The sequence below is a fragment of the Magnolia sinica genome, chromosome 12 (genome assembly GCF_029962835.1).
Source record: "Magnolia sinica isolate HGM2019 chromosome 12, MsV1, whole genome shotgun sequence".
Taxonomy (NCBI): domain Eukaryota; kingdom Viridiplantae; phylum Streptophyta; class Magnoliopsida; order Magnoliales; family Magnoliaceae; genus Magnolia; species Magnolia sinica.
In genome coordinates, this window is record NC_080584.1 from 61,872,890 (window position 1) to 61,890,895 (window position 18,006).

At 41.6% G+C, this 18,006-nt stretch overlaps 1 pseudogene; it reads left to right on the forward strand.

Moving 5' to 3' along the window:
* Positions 1 to 16,966, forward strand: part of LOC131220128 (histone-lysine N-methyltransferase ATXR2-like) — a 45,391-nt pseudogene extending 28,425 nt beyond the window's left edge.
* The last annotated feature ends 1,040 nt before the right edge of the window (positions 16,967 to 18,006 follow it).

Below are 18,006 nucleotides of genomic sequence, written 5' to 3' on the forward strand. Positions count from 1 at the left end.
ATATTAATTAGATGGATAGATTGAAAAAAAAAAACCATATTAGATTGTTGTAACGCTTGTTAATGTTGATTATAATAAACGTCGGAGCTGGTATTGCCTTATCGCCATCATATGAGCATGTGATTCATTCTAAGGTATTAACCTGTACTGTCACTATCATTATATACCATGGCTACTCAATTTTGAGTCCTGCCCTCCCCATTTATGTGTGCAAGATCCAGGATGTCTATCAAGTAGGCACTGATGCATGTCTTGTGGCCTGAAAATTAGTCTGATGTGGACCAGTGAGTGACATTTATGCATCAATTGTTAAATGTCAATCAACCCTTTTAATGCAGGCCTGAATGTGCTAAATACATGAAACGGCTGGATGCGGTTAAGAATTCCAGTCCTAGTGAGCAACTCAAGCAATGGGACACGGAATCCTCCAAAGTTGGGCAGTCCATGATTGACTCAATTGAAGATTGGATCCGATCTTAAGAACAAGAGAAGGGAAATCCATCCTTCATCTTTTGTCCTCTTTCTCACAAGAGAAATAAATTTCATTTCATCAGCAAAAAGTCTCCCCATTATATTACATTAGATGTATATATACTAAGCCCTACCAACTAGCAATCTAGACCATTGATCAATCCCTTAGCATCTGTTTTCAACTGTAAAACGATCAAAACATAGCAATAGTTGTTAACTACACACTTATTCCTGAAGTAGAGAAGCAAAACATGCAAGCTTGTCTCGAAACAAAAGACTTTCTGATTGGTGGGAAATGGATTTCCGCCAATTGGTAAAGGTTTCCAGAACACTGTTTGGTAGAAATGAGGATTCCTGCCAACTGGTAATGGTTTCCAAAACATCTCAGGCTGGCAAAAAACAATGTCCACCTGTTTTCGTTGTGTTAATTGATCGACAATTTTCTTCCATCCGGGCTTGATCCTGGTACCTATTGTTTATGGGCCCACTTGAATGGTGTTTTCTTCAAGATTTCTGGTGATCTAAATGTCTCAGTGCCCGTGGGGCTTGCAAGCGAGGTCCTTTGCTGTCTTCGTGAGTCGAATACGATGATCCTCAAGTGAAGCTGCAAAAACCTGACACTTCATGGACCATGATCATGGTCTGCTTGGTGACACATGGTGTGGTGAGGGATGTGGTGCATTAGTCTCCTCCTGTTGTGAAGAACTCGTCCTGGGGTAAGCTTTATGTCCGTGAATGCTATCTGCCTAACTTGAGTGCATTGTGGCTCATGGGTACTCTAGGAGGTAATTGAAATTGCTTCATTATGTCTTTCTGCAACTCATCAACCAAGGGGCCATAAAAATCATTTCCATTGTCATAGATTTGATGAATGCAGACCAATGCTAGCATCTTGTTAGCCAGGACCATCACAATCGCCGTATATTCATCTGAGTAGGCAATAGTGGGAGCTGTTAGATCCAACTGCCAATAGTTATTGAAGTTTACACACTTCTTCTGGCTATTTGTCAAAGAATGGATCTCTGTCTTGATACTTCTCTGGTCCCTTGTCGTAGGTCAAATCTCCAACGGAGTCTGGGTACTTGTTAGGCACCTCATTGAAGTTTAGAGCTTTGTCCAAATCCAACTATCTTACATGTGCATGAGGCATAACTTAAAACATGATCAAGTGGATGGAGTCTTCCACCTGATTACGTGTGTAAATCAATGGACTACACGTGGGTTGCGAGCTATTAGATTTGTGTTATCTACTTGGCTTGTAGTGTTTGAAGTTCAATGTGTTGAGTCAATTGTTTGATTTGTTATTGGAGGCCTCCTCCAATTTCAGTCTTTTGTGTCTTCGGTATGCTGTCCACGGCCTTGGTCATGTAGAGTGATTAGGACATCGTGCACCCGCACACCACCACCCCTACGCACGTATGTACGCAGAAGGAGGACCCCACCATCGATCTAGCTCGATGACGACATCTAGGGAGGGTTTCCTAGTTAGAAGACAAGTTTTGGTTCAAAAAAGTGGGCCCGATAGTCAAGAAAAGCCCATCATGAGATCTCATGATCGTGGCCCACTCGTCGGATTGATTTCATATTTTAGGTTTTGTTTATTGTTATTATTTAAAACATTGTGAACGCTTTAGATTTCTCTGTTTGGTTTTTATTTTAGTTTACTTCATCGCCAAGTAATAGGTTGCGCACATGGTGCGAGTTTTGGGTATAAGATTTTCCCTATAAATAGGCACCCCTTGTAGTTCTTTGGATTGATTGAAGTTAATAAAAAAAATTCCTGCTTTATTTTTCTGCTCTCTTCGTGATTTGTGGAAGAATTCAAAAGTGGGTGCGAAGCCCTCCCTTTTCGAAGGGCTAACTACCGTGGTGCGAAGTCACATCGATCCCGATTCACTCCCATCCTCCATCTTTTTTTCCATCTTCCCCCACCATTCGTACTTCGAATTTGTCCTTTTGTTGCATCAGATTTCTTCATTACAGCAGGTTTCCAGATTTCGGCCTACAGGCGATCTGAAACTTCGGCTGAGCACCATGCACAAACCGTACATCGGATCGAGCTGAGATTTGAGGGTTTTGGAGACCATCCTTGGCCGACAAGGGCTAAGGTGGCCTTTTTCTGAAATAGTGGGCCTCACACACGTGCGGCCGGGATCACACGCACATCCGTCTGAGCCATTGTTGCTGTCCACACGCGGGATCATCTTTTGGCTCAGGTTTTTATCTTCTTTTATCCTCTCATAGCCGTTTTTTATGAATCCTATCCCTAGATTACGTTTTCCCTAAGTTATTTGCCAATTTTCTTACCTTAGGGTTCCCCGAATTGGAATTTCTGAATCCCTTGGATTAGGGACTGATTACTATGCATGCGTGGATGATTATTTCTTATTTTTAAGTATCGTTTGGTTAATAATTTTATTGATCCAGCCCTATCATGTGTAGGCCTGGACCTAAATAGATTCCCCTTAATTGAATGTTTGGACTTTCATGTGGGATATGGAATTTGTGTAATTGTTTCTGAACTAACGTGATCTTAAGCCTGAAATCTCGCATATCATATTTAATTTTCATGTCCCACATCAAATTTGGTATCAGAGCTTAGGGTTATTGTGGGGAATTCACCCCATATTTAGGGTTTAGTTTGTTCGTGTCCTTCATGCATTCAGTCCATCATATATAGCTGAATTTTAGTAATGGTGTGTAGTCTCCTTCATATAGTCTCGTAGGGTCATTTAGTTTTTAGACACATATAGTTGTCATAGCAGGTCCTTAGGATTGAGTTAACCTGTGTATGCCCACACGTACGGGTCGCGGTTTTGGTTTGCACCTTACTCTAAACATGGAGCAACTACAAGAATCAATGGCCCAGTTAGCCCAGCAGGTTGAGTCTATGTTTAAGCACTTGGAACAACGCCTAGATCAACACCTTAACCAATTTGATGATCGCATTACTCAAATAGAGGCCTCCCTCAGGGCAAACCCCACCATTGGGGAAGATGCTCATTATCAGGCAGGTGATCAAGAGATTAGACTAAGGAATGAAGGTGGTCAAGGAGTTGGTCATGGGCGCGCACCTGTGCACCCACCCCGTGAGGGACATCATGACCAATATGACCCAAATGCGCAACTCCTCAAAGGAGTTAGAGTAGATGCCCCTACTTTTGATGGCTACTTAGACCCTAAAGCTTTTTTAGATTGGTTGGTGGATATGGACTACCATTTTGAGTGGTATGATATGTTGGATATTCGACGAGTCTGATTCGCCAAGATGAAGCTTGTGGGTCAAGCAAAGAGGTTTTGGGCAACGGTTGAGCCAAAAAAAGAAAGAGCGAGGGAACTCCCAATAGTCCATTGGGGAGAAATGAAAGAAACGCTGAAAGAGAAGTACCTCCCTTTCTCTTATCACCTGCGTTTGAGGAGTGACAGTCTCTTCGACAGGGTTCCTTGAGTGTTGCTGACTATATTAAGAAATTCGAAGAGTACTTGACCCGCTATGAGGTTGATCAGGACCCCGTACTCACCCTTGCTCATTTTAAAATGGGTCTTCATCCTGACATTAGGAGAGAATTGCTTGGCAAAGACACAGACACTATCGAACAGTTGTACCAAGTACTGTTAGATGTCGAGCAATACCTTAAAGCATCTGTAGGAAGGCGGTTTGACTTTTCGCGAATCCGGTGCTAAGGCCAACCTTTCTGGGGCTAGACCTAACACGGGATTCCAAAACAAACCTTCTCCTAATGTTCAGCCCAGACCTAAGGATGATAAGGGTAAAGAGATTGTCGGGTCTAGTTCACGTGGAAGTGGGGCCACTAGGTGTTTTAGGTATCAGGGGTTTGGTCACTTTGCTCACCAGTGCGGCACGAGAGGGCACCAAAGTATTCCTTATTGATGCGCAAGTAGAAGTAGTGCCCTCAGAGAGTGATAGTGAGGAGGAAGAATATGAGCCAGTCGGAATCCCTAGTGATGAGGAAGAGGGAGCACAAGAGTCTGTGACCCTCGTAATTGTGCGTTACGCCCTGGCTCAAGCCAAGAACACTGATGACTGGTGCCGCACCATGATCTTCTACACTTATGCAAAATGTGGGGAAAAGAGTTGTAAGATGATCGTGGATAGTGGTAATTGTGCCAACGTGACATCGACTAGCACTATGAGTCATTTGGGCTTGAAGCTGGAAGCCCATCCTCAGCCCTATAGAGTCTCCTAGGTTGATGAAATATCTATTCCAGTCTCGCACCGCTGTCTTGTCCCTATTCAGTTCGGATCTTATAAAGACACAATTTGGTGTGATGTTGTTCCTATGGATGTTGGCTATATCATTCTGGGTAGGCCGTGGCTCTATGACAGGGATGTTACCATATTTGGTCGTTCAAATGTTTGTACATTCTGATTTAAGGGCAAGAAGGTCAAGCTAAATCTTCTGCCACCCAAGAATACAACTGGAAAAGAGTTCACCACACAGAGTGGTGTGAGCGGCCCCAAAAAAGTGAAGGAGTCGAAGTCCAAGTCCAAACTGCTTTATATTTTGAATGCCAAAGACTTTGAGCGAGAGACGGAGGCAGACTCGATGATATACGCCCTTGTGGCTAGGGAGTGTACCAGAGACTAGCGTAGAGTTACCCACTGAGGCCATTCACGTAGTACATGAGTTTCATGATGTCTTTTCTGATGATTTACCGAATGAGCTTCCCCCTATGAGGGGTATATAACATGCCGCATTACAGAATGAACCCGAAGAAGTACGCTGAGCTGAAGAGGCAGATTGATGAACTCCTAGAGAAGGGTTTCATTCGAGAGAGCATGAGTCTGTGTGCCATGCCCGCCCTTCTTACACCTAAGAAGGATGACACACGGAGGATGTGTGTTGATAGTAGGGCCATCAACAAAATCACAATCAAGTTTCGGTTTCCCATACCGCGTCTTGATGACATGCTAGATATGATGGCCAATGCTACTATCTTCTCAAAAATCGACCTCAAAAGTGGGTATAATCAAATCCGTATACGCCCTGGTGATAAGTGGAAGACGGCCTTCAAGACGAAGGATGGGCTATATGAGTGGCTAGTTATGCCTTTTGGGTTAACTAATGCCCCAAGCACTTTCATGTGTGTGATGACCCAAGTGTTGAGACCCTTCATGGGGAAGTTCCTGGTCGTATACTTTGATGATATCTTGATTTATAGCATGACTAAGGAGCAACACCTCAACCATTTGAGGCAGATTTATGGGATCCTTAGGGCTGAGAAGTTGTACGCCAACCTAAAGAAGTGCATGTTTTTGTCTAGTAGTGTGATCTTCTTAGGTTTTATTGTGTCTGCTAAGGGCGTATCGGTGGATCCCGAGAAGGTCAAGGCCATCGTTAATTGGCCTGAACTCTGCAATATTCATGAGGTGCGCAGCTTTCATGGCTTAACCACTTTTTATAGGCGGTTCATTCGAGGCTTCAGTTCCATTGTGGCTCCCATCACGGACTGCAAAAAAAAGGGAGAGTTTCAGTGGACAAAGGCCACCTCGAAGGCTTTCAATGAGATAAAGGTCAAGATGACCGAAGCTCCAGTCATGCGACTTCCAGATTTTTCAAAAGCTTTTGAAGTCGCATGTGACGTGTCAGGAGTCGGCATAGGAGGAGTATGTAGCCAGGAAGGGCACCCTGTCGCCTTTTTTAGTGAGAAACTGAATGAGGCGAAGCAAAGATATTCCACCTATGACAAGGAATTCTACGCGGTAGTGTAATCACTACGCCATTGGCGACATTACTTGTTACCGCAAGAATTCGTCTTGTTCTCAGATCACGAGGCCTTAAGATACCTGAACTCTCAGAAGAAATTAAGCCCCAGGCACACTAAGTGGGTTCAATTCCTTCAAGAGTACACTTTTGTGCTTAAGCACTAGGCCGGTGTAGAGAATAAGCCTGCCGACGTGTTGAGTCATCGAGTCGCATTACTCAACTCCATGGGCGTTAAAGTTACGGGCTTTGAGCGCATCAAAGAAGAGTATTCTGAGTGCCAGATTTTGGGGTTGTGTATACATCTTTATTAAAGAGTCCGTCAGGAGCTAACAGTGAGTGTTTAATTTTGGATGGATATTTGTTTAGGAGTGACCGCTTGTGCATACCACGCACCTCCCTTCGCGATTTTCTTATCTGAGAGTTACATTCAGGAAGGGTCATGGGTCATTTCGGTCGTGACAAGACCATTGCTCTTGTGGAGGATAAATTTCATTGGCCAAGCCTTAAGCGGGACGTGGCCAAAATTATAAGGCAATGCCGTACTTGTCAACTGGCAAAGCAGAGAAAATAGAATACAGGATTATATACACTTTTGCCAGTTCCATTCATCCCTTGGCAGGACATCAGTATGGACTTCCCAAGACTATTCGAAAGCATGACTCCATATTTGTTGTCGTGGACCGTTTCTTTAAAATGACCCACTTCATTCCTTGTTCTAAGACCTCCGACGCCTCTTATGTTGCCAAGCTGTTCTTTAGTGAGGTCGTCAAACTGCATGGGTTACCAAAAACCATAGTGTCTGACCGTGACGTGAGATTCATGAGTTACTTTTGGAAGACACTATAGCACATGATGAACACTAGGCTCCAATTTTCTTCTGCCTACCACCCTCAGACTGATGGCCAAACTGAGGTGGTTAACAGAAGCCTAGGGAGTTTACTTTGATGTTTAGTAGGGGAGCATACCAGGACATGGATCGCCGTACTACCCATGGTCGAGTTTGCATACAATAGTTCTGTCAATAGGTCCACAGGTCTAAGTCCTTTTGAGGTCGTTACTGGTTATAAGCCTAGGAAGCCTATTGGTCTTATCCCCATGTCATTGTCCCATAGGCCATCAGAGTCTGCAAGTCTTTTGTGCATCACATATATTCATTGCATCAAGAAATCAGGCGAAAGATCACTACTAGTAATGAACATTACAAATTTTCTGCAGACCAGCATAAACGTTTCAAAGAGTTCAATATTGGGGACTCTATGATGGTCCGCATCAGGCCCGAGCGATACCCTCTAGGGGTCGTTCGTAAGTTACACGTGCGTAGTGTTGGACCCTTCAAAATTATAAAGCAAAACGGTTTCAATGCGTATGAAGTAGATCTTCCACCTTTCATGGGAATTAGTTCCACATTCAATGTGGAGGATCTAATTGCTTTTCAGGGACTCATTGATACTTTGTCCGGCCCTTCGCCCACCCATCCTGATGCCCCAGCCTTACCCTTTGATCCATGGCCTCTTCCCGACCTTTCATCCCAGCCTTTGCCTCCATACCTAGCCTTCACACACCCAGAGAGGAAATAGAAGATATCCTGGACCATGAGATAATTTTCACGTCGGATGGCGGGTTTCAGAAATACCTAGTTAAATGGAAGTCATGCTCAGCTTCAGACAGCGCGTGGCTCACTGAGGAGGAGCTTAAGAGACTTGATCCCGACATCCTAGAGCGGTTTAGGAGTTTTATTTTGCTAGTGGCGAAATCTTCGCAGCCGGGGAGAGTTGATGAGGACATCGTGCACATGCACGCTCGCACACCACCACCCCTACGCATGTACATACGCAGAAGGAGGACCCCACCATCGATCTGGCTCGATGACGACGTTTAGGGAGGGCCTCCTAGTTAGAAGACAAGTTTTGGTTTAAAAAAGTGGGTTCGATAGTCAAGAAAAGCCCATCATGGGATCTCATGATCGTGGCCCACTCGTCGGATTGATTTCATATTTTAGGTTTTGTTTATTGTTATTATTTAGAACGTTGTGAATGCTTTAGATTTCTCTGTTTAGTTTTTATTTTAGTTTACTTCATCGCCAAGTAATAGGTTGCACACATGGTGTGAGTTTTGGGGTATAGAATTTTTCCTATAAATAGGCACCCCTTGTAGTTCTTTGGATTGATTGAAGTTAATAAAAATAATTCCTGCTTTATTTTTCTGCTCTCTTCGTGATTTGTGGAAGAATTCAAAAGTGGGTGCGAAACCCTCTCTTTTCGAAGGGTTAACTACCGTGGTGCGAAGGTACATCGATCCCGATTCACCCCCATCCTCCATCATCTTTTTTTCCATCTTCCCCCACCATTCGTACTTCGAATTCGTCTTTTTGTTGCATCAGATTTCTTCATTACAGCAAGTTTCTAGATTTTGGCCCGCAAGCGAGCTGAAACTTCGGCGGAGCACCATGCACAAACTGTACATCGGATCGAGCTGAGATTTGGGGGTTTTGGAGACCATCCCTAACCGACAAGGGCCAAAGTAGCCTTTTTCTGAATAGTGGGCCCCACACACGTGTGGCCGGGATCACACGCACGTCCGTCTGGGCCATTGTTGCTGTCCACACGCGGGATCATCTTTTGGCTCAGGTTTTTATCCTTTTTTATCCTCTCATAGCCGTTTTTTATGAATCATAGCCATAGATTACGTTTTCCCTAAGTTATTTGCCAATTTTCTTACCCTAGGGTTCCCTGAATTGGAATTTCTGAATCTCTTGGATTATGGACTGATTACTATGCATGCGTGGATGATTATTTCTTATCTTTAAGTATCGTTTGGTTCATAATTTTATTGATCCAGCCCTATCATGTGTAGGCCTGGACCTGCATAGATTCCCCTTAATTGAATGTTTGGACTTTCATGTGGGATATGGAATTTGTGTAATTGTTTCTGAACTAACGTGATCTTAAGCCTGAAATCTCGCATATCATATTTAATTTTCATGTCCTGCATCATAGAGCCATGAAGGATGTATGAACAAATTTGCGAAATCTGTTGGGCTGATTGGATGTTTGGTCGGTTGGATGTGGTTGAGGTGATTTTTGGTGATGGACAGGTAATGTCTGTGATGGGGTTTATGGCTGGGATTCGGATGGTATGGCGGCTTGTTGTGGAAGGAAATGGAAATAGAAAGGAAGATTGTAGGGAGAGGTTACCTAGATCATTCAATTTGTTGAACACGTGGTGTTTGAAGCTAAACCGCCCCGCCTAAAGAACTTTGTCGATGTTCTAGTGATCTGTTGAACATGTGCAGATTGTAGTTGCAACTAACTCCTTAGAGCCTAGATGTAGATCCAACAATTTTATTGAAATCAAGGTATACAAAAACTGTTAGGTAATGGTAACAACCATAAAAATTACGCATTAGAGGGCCGAAACAGCCGTCGCGGCCATTACAAAAAAAATTGCCTGTAACGGCCCCGTAATTGTAACGGACCCATAATGGCCCAGAAACATGTGTTTTTTTTTTATATTCCAAAATAAAAAATAAAAAATAAAAAATGCCATAACGACTGTTACGGCCTGTATTGTAACAGTGACGACTGTGGCAGTTACGACCACCATTACTGTTATTGGTTGAAATTGATGTGCACAACTACAATTCACCGAACCTTCGTAGAAATTTGCATGGATCAAGCAATCGTCAAACAATTGGTGTGTGTATCTACAATTACCAAATGGTTGTAGAAAATTGCATTGATCTCCAACTCGTTGATCTGACAATTGCAATTGTCTCCCTCCCAAAGAATGAACCCTGCTCTGTTACCAACTTAGGCAAGCCCAGTAGCACTGAATTCATGACGCAATTGGCTATATGGGGTGAAGATTCCAAGCTAGCAAGGAGCTTGAGCATGGGTAATCTAAAACTTCTGAAATTGGGGATCCAAGAGCGACTCAAGTTGATTGTTAAAAACTTGGCATACGTATTTGCAACTGCCTAACCTTTGTATGAACTTGCATTCATCTCCCAACTCGTTAATCCGAGTCCGACTCAATTGAATTCTAATTGCTTTCCTTTTGGTGAATTGTGCCATATGATGCCTAGTAACATAGGCCGGGTTGTCGAATTCCCAATACTACCTGATACGGTTGAGAATACTGGTCTCAATGAGGACTCAAGAATGGAAATATGAAATCTTTCAAAATTGGGTGATATGCAAAGACCCAATGAAGTTCAAAGGGTCTATTCAGAGTATCGGTATTGTTACATGTATTGATGACTGAGGGAACATTGGGAAAAGGAGGATTTTTTCAATGACATCTCAAGAGATGTCAAAAGATACATGTTTACACATTTAGGTATCAAAATATTGCAGAAAATAAATATACATAATAAATTTCCTTTTTATAAGGCCCTAAACAAGTGTTGTTGGAAAGAAAAAAAAAAAACAATGCAGTTATATGATCAATTCAAAATGAGTTCATATTGTTCAAACCATATAATGCAAGTGATAAAGCATGAGCAATACATCCAGAAATCAAAGAGAATGAAAACAATACCTTTGCCTCAAACCCACATGGAGTTACAAGGCGGTTCATAGTCATTATCTCTGTCCCCACATACATGATATATCCATGCATCCATTGTTGGAGTTATGTGTGCCCTTTCAAGCCAATTTGACTCATTCGATCATTTTGATGTTTGGAATTTGGTCATTAGTGACCTCTTTTAATGAATGGAATAGGTTCACTAGTGATCTACTTTATTATGTGCTTTATTGTTAATTTTGATTGGAAACTCGGACAAATTAATGGGCTGTAAGGATTTCTCCTGAAATTCCGTTACCTTTGGGTAAAGAATGCAAGGGACACAACAGCCCAGATTGGCTAGTGGAGGTTGATGTTCAATACACTTGAGTACCCATAATTCTCCACAACCATCTCAGTGGGGGAAGGCAACCCCTGGTCAGTTTTATGGTCATCCTATGTGATATTAGCCAATGATGAAACGGGATGGATTTATCTTCACCATCTACATTTGGTTGTTGTTGTCCTTCATAGATAATAGTACAGGTCATTTGTTCATTGAGATCTAGTTCTAGACTCGATTGAATATCTACATTGGATGGATCGTGTGAAGTCTCCTTACCAAGAGAACCCATCATGTTTGGACTGGAGCAACTTAATCATGCACCAACCTGGACTTGTCCTCATACTTGAGATTACAAAAGACTTCAGGGGTCTTAATATAGGTCTTTGATACACCTTTGATATTACATAGTGGTTGGCACATGCGATATTGGGTTGTCATGTTAAGATTAAGGTGAGGCTTGATGTACTTTAAAAAAGAATCCACTTGTTGCCTAGGATTAAATTTAGTAGCTAGACCTACCTCTTGGATGCTCCATCAAGCTTAAAATAGCTGGCCAACACCGTCATATGTTTTTCAAATGTTTTTAGATGAATTTTAACCATTGGATTGTTTGTTTTCATTATAGATATGTTTTTATCAAGCTTGATGGAAATCAAATGGTAAGAACGTTTGATATCTAATTTAGAGCCTTGCATTGGGTTTTTGAAGGCTTAGATTGGATGCCACAGTAAGGTGGAAGGACATCGGTCTGTTTGGGTGTGTGGAATGGGCAGGATGATGGATTTTTGATGTTGTAGGGCATACTGAAATTTGTAGGGAGGCCCAGTATGATAACAATTGCAAAAATGGGTGAGTATTGCTTCTTGGGAAAATGGGGTTTTGATTGTTTGTTTGTTTTTTTTTTTTTCTTTTTTGTGTGTGTGGAATTTTCAGGAGGTACCAGCGTTGTCTGAGTATTGTCAATAAGTATCACATAGATCAATGATTCGAGGGAACATTATAAAGAATTTTTTACTATAAATCGCTAAATATCGTGCAACACGGTGAATTTTATAATTCCTCTTCTTTATCATATTGGATACATACGATATTGACAATATTGGTCGATTTATTGATACTGCAAAAAACATTGCTCCCAGGTTGAATAGGATGACCCTCAAGTGAAGCTGCAAAAACCCAGTACGTTGTGGCCATTATCTTGGTCTGCTCTATGATACACTGTGTGACAACAGTTGATCCCAATACCTCTGCATCATGTTTTAAAGTGTATTTGTTCTTGTGCGAATGTTCCATATAACGACCAGTCAACCTGATTTTGGGCCACAATACATAGACAATGGGGCCCAGCTGAGGATTAATCCGGATCTCACATGCATGTGGTGGATTTGGATACATGACGAGAGTTGGACTAGGAATCCTACTCTCTTAAGTAGGCTTCTACTCTCTTTAAGTAGGCTTATAGTTCTCATCGTAGTTATAATTGGAGTTACGTAGAATATTTTTTTTTTAAATCTTTTGTTCTAAGGATTCAATTTAATTTTGCAATCGCTGCAGCTTCTCAAGGAAGCCATTTTTCTCAAGGAGTATGTGCCATGTATCCTTTTATGTTTACAAGTTAGCGGCTCTCTGTTTATTGTGTGCAAAAGTGAATATCTTATTCATCAGGTCGGTTTCATCTATCAGACTCCTTGACTCTGCTAAAGTATTTTCACTTGAAATCTATGGGCATATTATTGGCATGTTTGAGCTAAACAATCTGTAAGTTATGGCATTTCTGCAAGAATTATTATCATGTTTCCTTTTCTGTTTTCATTTATATTCATGTCGTAGTCTTCTTTTTAATAATAGTGTGCATTAAAAGGGACATCTGGGGGTGTGTTTTGGTGGGAAACCATTCTCAACTGGTTTGCTGTGCTTTGGAAACCATCCTAAATTATTGGTTTGGGCTGCATGTCTCCTGATGCCAAGAATGTCTCCTGAGTGCTGAGAAACCAGTTCTGAATGGTCTCTCATGTAAATGAGTGCTATCCTTTATCTTGTAAAATATATTAATGGCTGGTTTCATGTGGTGGCGTTAATTGAATCAAATACAGCAGCCCTAACTGTTTCATTACGAGTGGGAGAAGGGAATGGATTGAAGAAAGATGGCCTTTCAATGAATTTCCACTTTGGTTTTGGACATCTTGGAGAGACCAAACATCCGACTTTTTCTGATTCAAACCCTTTCGGATGGAAAATCAGAAAAAGGTTGGGATACTCCATTCCGAACCAACTCTATTGGTTGTCCTCACATACAAAAATCGTTGACAACATCTTTGTTATTTGTGTAGTGATTTGGTTGTAGCATCACCTGTGGAGGATTATTTATATACATTGACGATCTCCCATATCCTGATAAGGTTAGTGCAATTCTCCCACCACTTGTCCTGTGACTTCCATAGGACTGCTCATTGAAGATCTGCCAATGTTGTTTCTGCCCTTTTCTTAGGATTATAACAGCACATCTTGTAGGAAGAAGCTGAAAAAGTTACACGGCCCTTTCTAGATGCTCTTGGCGATGATTATTCAGTTTGTTGTCAAGGTATGGCTTAGAATTTCAATCCTTCTATGAGTAAATACCATCCTTGTTGGCATATTTGAAAATTTATTAGGGTTCTTAATGAGAAGTTGGGGTTCTCTGTCTTGGAATTGGTTGTGTGAATAAAAGTAGGGTACCTTGTTTGCTTCTATATGATCCAATTCACAAAGTTACCAGTTGATTTATTTAAAAAATGGATAATTTCCTATTTGGCTTGTGAATCAAAATGAACCAACAAAATGAGCACCAAAAAAGGCAAATATAGATTGGATTAGAAAGTTTATCAACTGTACTTTTGGAGTTGTGCTCAATATGAATTTGTCTAACATCAAAACATTTTTTTATTTTTTTATTTTTTTATAAATATTGTCAAAACATATATCCAAACATTATTTGAATTATGGATCACACTCCAGACTCATGTTCTCTGCTTCATAACTGTTTATACTAGCTAATGTTACGATACAGACCTTTCCCTGCATGGTCACCCAAACATGTTGCCACTTCATTTCATGCTTTGTGCAATTATGATTGAAATTTAGCTTTCCAAATGGACTTTTGGAAAATCTTAGACTCCTTGACATCCTCTCATTTCCAATATTTTGCTTGGTCTTCATAGTTCCTATTTTTCTGTTTTTTTTTTGGAAAAAGGTTTTCATTTACGAGCAATCCACATAAGTACAACTGCCTTGATTCAGGAGGGCAACCACAAAAAAATGGGCCTCTCCTATCATATGCTCTACAATATCAACAGGGAAAAACCAAAAAAACTGACACTCAGCTAAAGACCGCACAAGGTGGGCCCACCACAAAAAAACAAAAGAAACGAGCGGGAACGAGAAGCACACCCATTAAGCACGAAAAGATCACAGGGCCCCCAATCCAGTCCTGTCCAGAAAGAGCAGCCCCCGCATATGCCAAGGGAGGGAACTTGGATGTACGTGGAAGGAGGCCTCTTGGGTCTCGCTGCCCATGCGGGCCATGGCATCCGCAGGTCCGTTCCCCTCCCTAAAGATATGGGAAAAGGAAACCGAACAACCCTTAAGCAGGGAAAGAATCCGCAAAACCCAATGTCTCATATTCCATGGGATACGGGCTTTCCGGCGGATGAGGTTGAGGGCAAACTCAGAGTTAGATTCGACAACAATATTCTTTAAACCCCTCGAAAGACAATAATTATTGCCGTCATGCATAGCCTTCACCTCCGCGATATTATTGGAGCATACCCCCTATCCTAAAGAGAAAGCGAAAATCAGATTTCCATTTTCTCCCCGACAAACACCCCCACCTCCGGACAAGCCTGGATTGCCTCTCGCAGAGCCATCCACGTTCAGCTTAACCCACCCTTCTGTTAGTTTGTTCCATCTGATTATACAGCAATTCAACGGTCTTGCCCTGGGTGGGGGAGAACCCAAAATCTGACTACACCACCAAGCCCTCGCCCTCAAGCTGTCGGTCTCATCCATATGAAGAATTGAAACAGCCCACCATTTTATTCAGGCAATGGAAGAGGCTAACCTCATCTTCTGACCCTCAAATTTTGCTGCATTTCTCGCATGCCAAATTTCCCAGCAAATTAGAATAGGGAGCTGGTACCTGATATTAGCTGGTGCACCATCAGCAGTCTCCGCGAGACACCACTGCAGCAGCCTCCCTTCAACGGTCTGATTTGGCATGGTAGGAATGCCACAATGGCTGCCAAAATGGGCCCAAAGCGCAGCCGCATGCTGACCAAAAAGGAACAGATGTTCAATAGACTCAGTGTTATGCAGATTACGATGGGCGTCTGCTGAACAGCAGGTACAGATTGACGCCAGAGAAATTCCTCTGGACTGAACCTGTTCGTCCACCGCAATTGCCCCATGGAGCAGCCTCCAGCAGCAAATCGAAATTTTTGGGGGAATTCCTTTGTACCAAGGCCAGTTGTTCCATCTGATGGCTGGAGAGGAAGCTCGGCTCACCTTCCAAGCCGATTTTAACGTGAATCTGCCTGACGGATCAAACGGCCAGAAACGTTACTCTTTGCAAAAAAAGCTAATTGCTGGTTATGTCAGATCTTCAACTTTTCAGTTTATCATATCCTTTTGCCTTAAGATTTTATATCCTTCTCAAGTGTTTGTTTCCCCTATTATGTTTCAGGCACCACATTCTTTCCTATACAAAGTTGTATGAATCATTCTTGCTATCCAAAATCCCAAAGCATTCAAAAGAGATGAGGTAATCATTGAATTTTGGTGTTATTTTTTACAGGGAGCCAAACATCCACCACATTAGGCTGTTAAGGGAATCGATATGTACACTTACCCTGTTTGATAGAGGCACACTCTTTCTACTTTCATTAGTAGTGTAGTACAACTTTGCAGTATTGTACTAAAAAAGTAGAAAGACAGGGTGAATGGATAAAAATAGCGCTTCCTTTAACTTGTTCAGTAGATTCACTCTTACAATACCACAATTGGTAGCTCTTGTAATGGCTATCAATGAGTCTTTTACTTTTTCACCTTAATCATATAGAATGGCTGATTCTCACTCTCCGGATAGAGATGGCCAAACAACAATAATAGCTCTGCGGCCCATCTTGAAAGGAGAAGAGGTATTCACTTTCAGCCATGGCATCTGGTTCTGATTCAAGCTTTCATTTATAATTACAAAAAACCCTCTTCCTGGCTCCTGGATGACTAAGAGGAATTATATGCTCCTGATGCAATAGGACATGAACAATATCCTGGTGCTCCATTTTGTTCCTGACTTTTGTGCTGTTGGAACCCACATGTTGATCCCATTATCCAACAATAAATAACTCTTGGATCAGTGGCCAACGAACAAATGGACGGGGAGAATTATGGATCAGAGGCCCCTTTTTTTTTTCTTTTTTTTTTTTTGTGGAGCCCGCCCAAATGTTTGTACATCCTGACATATCAACAAAGCTACATGTGGTGTGCTCCCACCTTTTTGTTTTAAAAAAATGGTGGGATGGATATATGCATTTGACCTGGAAAACTTTTGGGGCATTCTCCATCCATGGTGGTGAACATCATGTCAATGGTCTGGATCATTGGCACGAGTCCTACTTGTACAAATTAGATGCATCTAGTCACTATGCACACTAGTGCTTCAGGACCTTGCAGTTCCTTGAGGAATGATCTTTCATGTCTTTGGACAATCTTAGTTGTTGGGGATAAAAACATGAGCAAACACAATATTTGATTCTCACATGCTTGCAGATTACCATTTCGTACATTGATGAGGACCTTCCGTGCAAAGAGAGACAAGCTTTACTTGCGGATTATGGTTTCAGATGTAGGTGCCCTAAGTGCCTTGAAGAAGAGGCCTAGGTCTTCTGCCTCCCATCAAGAGATTTTGGAGTCTTAGGATAGCACATTTTGGGTCTTCGTACATGTGAGCTTGTGTTTTCTCGATCAAAATGATGTAATTGATAGGTTCCACCATAGATGGTAGACGCCCTATTTGCAGTTTCCATCGTATAAGGTGACTGCCGCTTGTCATTTGGACTTTATTGGGCACCATTGCTGCAACGGCATATGTAGGGGCCTGCCTTTGCAATATCTATATATATATATATATATATATATATATATATATATATATATATATTTTCTTGAATCGTGAATCACAACCTTAGATCTACATTGTTTTGGCACCAATGTTCAATCACCCATAGAAGGACATGCATATTTGTACTGTAATTTAATTATAGTGTTTATATATTTTTGATAAAATAATTTATAAGGCATTAACAGGAGATGTTCTCATAAAAAAATTACGCAACCTTTCTTGAATGAGTACATCTTCGATAGATGAATGCATATTAGATCTGCTTATTTTGTTGAATGTACTTCTGCTAAAATATTGATGCCTTGTTTGGATATACTTGGTTCCATTGTTCTTCAAACACTGATGTCATGTTTGGGTTTGTTCTTCACTTTTGATGCGATGCTTAGGTATATTTTGGAGTCAAAACTCTTTTTCCATGGGCAAATAGAAAGGGTGGTAAAACCCAAGATATGGGTGTCTTTTATGTGCTTCTCCAGGATGCATATGAACAGAGAGTAATGATCTAGTGGGCTGTGTATGGAAACCTTCCCATGTATATAATTGCATCGGGACTTGTTGACATTCACATCACCAATCTGAACTGTCTGTTAGGTCCAGTTCCATCTTCTGCTACAGCAGTTGGTTCTAAACATTAGTGACTGTGCCTGTCATTCAACAATGTTGAGGGTCAAATATTACATATCAGACCCAGTTATTGCCTGGATTTATGAACATGGTACCATTGAATAACCCATTTTAATCATGTTTGTGTTGCAAGGTGAAATTACGAGCTGAGACTGGATCGGGATGCTAAAAGTACG